Source organism: Jaculus jaculus, chromosome 3 (assembly GCF_020740685.1).
Source record: "Jaculus jaculus isolate mJacJac1 chromosome 3, mJacJac1.mat.Y.cur, whole genome shotgun sequence".
Taxonomy (NCBI): Eukaryota; Metazoa; Chordata; class Mammalia; order Rodentia; family Dipodidae; genus Jaculus; species Jaculus jaculus.
Genome location: NC_059104.1, coordinates 122,785,348 through 122,790,652, shown reverse-complemented (window position 1 = coordinate 122,790,652; position 5,305 = coordinate 122,785,348).

Here is a 5,305-nt window from a genome sequence, read left to right as displayed (position 1 = left end):
AACTCTTGTCATCTCAGGGTGGCCTTGAACTCATGGCAATCCTCCTACCTCTGCCTCCCGAGTGCTGGGATTAAAGGCGTGCACGTCCAGCTAAAATTACAAAACTTTTGTACAGCAAAGAACACTGTGAATAGAGCAAAGAGACAACCCAAAGAATGAGAAAAAAGTCTTTGCCAGATATAAATCTGACAGAAGATTAATATCTAGGATATATAAAACTCTCCAAAAACTAAATAACAATAAGTCAAACAACTCAATTAAAAAATGGGCTATGGGCTAGGGAGATGGCCTTAACCACTTGCTATGAAGCCTAAGGACCCAGGTTTGATTCTCCAGTACCCATGTAAGCCAGATGCACAAGGTGGCACATGTGTCTGGAGTTCGTTTGCAGGGCTAGAGGCCTATGGGAGACAGAAGTCATCAGCAATGAAAACAGTGGACACTACAGGCCTCAAGTTTGGCGATCCAGGCCAAAAGACCAAACAGATACAGTAGAGGCATGTCTGTTATGGAGAAAACCAACTGCTCTCTAATGGACTGGAGGCCTGCTGTATGGGAGGGAATACATGTCCAGTACTGAAAACCTAATCAAAAGCATATGGTAGGGGAGGTCATGAGCATTAGGAGTGTAGCACCTACTCTTGTCTGGCTAAACACATATATTATGCTCACCAAACTGCTCTGTAAGCACTTTGCCTAATGTTCATACCTATATATTAATGCTACCCTCACTTTTGGTAAGAGAGTCTTCTCTGTTCAGATGGCAGTGACCACTGGGATGCCGCAAAAGGCACCATAGTGCTGAGAAGAAGTGATGGAGGAGTGTTCAGCACTGAAACATCTCTATCACACCCTCCAAGGCTCAAGATCTATTGTGGAAGAGGTGATGGAAAGAATGTTAGTGCCAAAGGAAGGGTAAGACTGATTACAATGCAATTGTCCAGACAGAAACTGGCCTAGATATCCATGACCTCACAGTGCCTAGCACTACCTTCACAAGACCCTCATAATAGGAGGAAAAGATGACAACATCAAAATAAAAGAGAGAGTAGTGGAGAGAGGGAGGGGATATGATGGAGTGTAGACTTGTAAAGGATAAGTGGGGGAGGAGAGGGAATTATCATGGTTTATTGTCTGTAAGTATGAAAGTTTTCAATAAAATAAAAGCCAAACAAAATATATATATATGCTGGAGAGATGGCTTAGCTGTTAAGGCCTTTGCCTGCAAAGCCAAAAGACACAGGTTCAATTCCCCAATAAGACACATAAAGCCAGATGCACAAGGAGGAGCATGTGCTTGGAGTTCATTTGCAGTGGCTAGAGGCCCTGATGTGCCCATTCTCTCTCTCTACCTGCTCCCCCACCACTCTCTCTCTCTCTCTCTCAAATAAATAATTAAATATTTAAAATACTCTTTTTTAAAAAAGGACAAAATCTAAAACACATGAAAAAATTTAGGCGCAGTAGAATATAAAGCCATCTACCCACCTCAGCCCAGTCTCCTAATCCCTCTTCTCAGAAGCCAGCCAAGAACATAATTTTCTTAGTTATATATTCTAAATATTCTAGCCTATGGGGTTCTTTTTCAGAATGTCTCCTTCTCTGGGATGGGGATATAATTCAGTGGTAGAGTGCTTGTCTAGAATTGAGAAAGCCCTCTGTTCAATCCCCTGCACTACATTAAATTTTTAGCTTTGCACTAGGTATATAGCACATGCTTGCAGTAAAAGCACTCAGGAAGCAGAGAAAGGAATGTGAGTTCACAGCCAACTTGCTCTACATGTGTGGCAGTCAGGCAGGACTGCATAGCAAGATGGTACTATCACAAACACACAAACAAACACCAACAAAGCAAAACTTTTCTGTTCCCTTTTGTTCCACTTGAGAGCATCCAGGCATAGTAGATGGTCCAGTCTCAGCCCTGCCTCTGCTCTCCAGCACATTGGGTTCTGGGAAGAATCAAACTCAGGGTTTAGGATATATGGGAATGTGTAAGCTGTGCAGGTGGGTCTGGGCAGTAGTGAGAGTGCCCCGCTAAGAGGGCAGAGTGGCTCTACCCATCGGCTCTCCCACTGCTGACACCTTGCTTTCTGCTCTTGCGGCCCAGACCATGGTGAAGCAGGCGGACAATGGACAGTGTTATGTCATTAGAAGTGTGTAGAGAAGAGCATATGCACCTGGGCACAGGTGGGCAGAGGAGTGGGGGGAGGTTTCCTTCTGCTCAAAAAACCTGGAGCAAAGTCATGAAGGGTCCAGGGGAGGAAGATCTTAACTTCTGTAGCTGAAGACCCAGCTAGTGCGGGACAGTCTTACCCACACCAGTGACCGCCAACCAGAAAACCCAAATGCTTTTCCTCTCCCAGACTACCTCATTTTACATTCTTGCCAAAGGCAACTTCATTCCTTTTGCCACTTTGCACAACACTGTCCCCGTCTAATAATATAGTGTGTGTTGATTTTTTCTGAGAAGCCTTCATAGGGATGTTTACTTCCAGCTTTTACAGTATGGTCTGATTTCAGTCGTTTTATAAGGACAACTCATTAGGTCCAAGTAGAGGACCCCTAGGACAGATAAATAAATAGTCTGCTAAGCCGTCCATTTAAAATGACATCTATAAAAATGTTGATAAACAGCAATATTTGCACTATAGTTTGTGATGGTTTCTTAACAAGCAATTCTGCTATGATCGTTGAATGATTTTCTTCAACAGATAACTTGCCTGTTGTCAGATTTGATTTTGACTCAATGCAATTTTGCTATTCCATCACATGTGTACCTGAATTAATAGCCTCTTGGCTGAGATACATAAATGAAGCTGAGGGCTAGATTCCATAGGTATTTTTGCTGCTGGTCATCACCTGGATGCATGATTTGGAATGGAGGTTGTTGCTGGCGTAAATTGTGAAATTAAAATTTACCTAGATGGCCAGGCTTGGTGGTATACACCTTTAATCCCAGCACTCTGGAGGCAAGAGGTAGGAGGACTGCCATGAGTTTAAGGGCATAAAGCCACCCTGAGATTACATAGTGAATGCCAAATCAGCCTGGGCTAGAGCAAGACCCTACCTCAAAAAAACAAAATAATAAAATATACCTAGATGACCAATGGATTTGGTCCCTTCAAAATCTAATTCTGAGCCAGAATGTCTGGGTTGGGTGTCTGGATGCCTACTGAATCAAAACTAATTTTCCTTCTAGGTTATATTGTAAGTTCTTTAGGCATTGCCTTACTAGGGAACCACAAGTTCCTTTAAAAAAAACAAAATGAGTTAGGCTTGGTGTTGCACATGTTAATCCCAGCACTTGGGAGGCAGAGGTAGGAGGATTGTCATAAATTTGAGGCTACCCTGAGACTGCATAGTTAATTCCAGGTCAGCCTGGACCAGAGAGACCCAACCTCCGGAAAAAAAAAAAAAAAAAAAAAAAAAAAAAAAAAAAAAAAAAAAACGTCAGGTGTGGTGGGGCACGCCTTTAATCCCAGCACTCAGGTGGCGCAGAGGCAGGAGGATCACCTGAGTTCAAGGCCACTCTGAGACTACGTAATAAATTCCAGGTCAGCCTGTACTAGTGAGACCCTACCTCAAAAAAACAAAAACAAACAAACAAATGCAGATGGGGCTGAGTGATCAAAGAGTTTTATTAGGCCAGCACTTGGGAGGTAGAGGTAGGAAAAGATCACTGTGAATTAGAGGCCAACCTGGGCTAGAGTGAGACCCTACCTCGAAAACAAAACAAAACAAAACAAAAAAAGGTTTTACTTGCTCTTTGATACAATGTCCTCCTCTGTAAAATGGTAGTGATAATAGCCTCCACCTATCAGAGTTATATACAAGGCACTTATGTACAATCATAAGTGTATGTATTTGCACATGCATATGTACACGTATACTAAGCGCTTAGCATAGTGCTGCTGTTGTAACTACCACTACACTTCCCTTGCAGAGCCCCTAGTAGAACTGTCCCAGAATCCCTCCCAGATGGTCAAAAGCAGTGAGCTTAGTTTTGCATCTCACTGAGTTTATGATTGGCCCCTCTTTTGTATTATTCTGCAGGGGCACGCATATCCTGCAAGCAGGAAATAGTCAGGTTATCCACCCTCTAAGGATGCTTGTTCATGGTGGCATGTGTTGTCAGTTCTTCTTCACTTGCCTCCTCAGTGGCCATGAAACTCTGCTCTAAGGACTTTCAGATAGGGAATGTAATGTCCTGCTATTAACTATAAGGCACCTTTTGTTTAGAGTTTGTTGAAAATATTGACCAAAGGAGAAAAAAAACATTTTCTTGCCCTTAAACCATTCCAGGAAATACAGCACATTTTCCTGTGATGGTGGAAACTCTTCACACATGACTCTGAACACTGGCTTTGATCACAGGCCTGAATATCGAAAGGCTGGAGAAAAGGCATTGACAACTTTTAGCCAAAGCTGGCACTGACCTACTATTTTTGTGTGTGTGTGAGCTTGGAACTGAGTTGTAGGTAGGCTTGTATTATAGGCATTCAATAAATGTTAACTTATTGTATGTAAAAATAATAATTTTGGTCTAGAGGGATGGTGTAGTGGTGAAGGCATTTGCCTGCAAAGCCTAAGGACCTAGGTTTCATTCCTCAGTACTCATGTAAGCCAGATGCACAAGGGAGCACATGCATCTGGAGTTCTTTTACAGTGGCTGAATGCCCTGACATGCCCAATTTCTCTCTCCCTCTCTCTCTCTCTTTCTCAAAAATGAATAAATAAACTTTAAAAAGTAACGATTTTATCCCTGTTCTCCAACCCTCTTGCCATCATGCCTCATCTCTTTCAAGATAATACCAAAAAAGCTGAAGAGATCGCTCAGCCATCCTACCCATAAAGCCTAACAATCTAAGTTCAATTTCCCAGTACCCATGTAAAGCCAGATGCACAAAGTGGCACATTGTGTCTGGAGTTTGTTTGCAGTGCCTAGAATCCCTGTGCTCATTCACTCTCTCTCTTTCTCTGTCTCTCTCTCTCTCTCTCTTTCTCTCTCTCTCCTGGGTATGTGTAGCAGAGAGCTTCAGGTTCACTGAGATGAACTTTCAGACCAGGCACAATTATGAAGGAAGGGATTTATTGAAGCTTGCAGATCCAGGGGAAGTTCCATAATGGCAGAAGAAGCTGGCCTGCCTTCACAGGCCCAAGCAAAGCGAAAGAAGTACAAGCCTCAAGGTCAAAAGCCACAGCACACTTCAGGAACTCCAGCTAGGCACACTTTGCATATCTTTAGATTGAAATTGGAAACCTACCACCACACTTTAAGATCACCCAGTGACATTGCCTCCAGCCA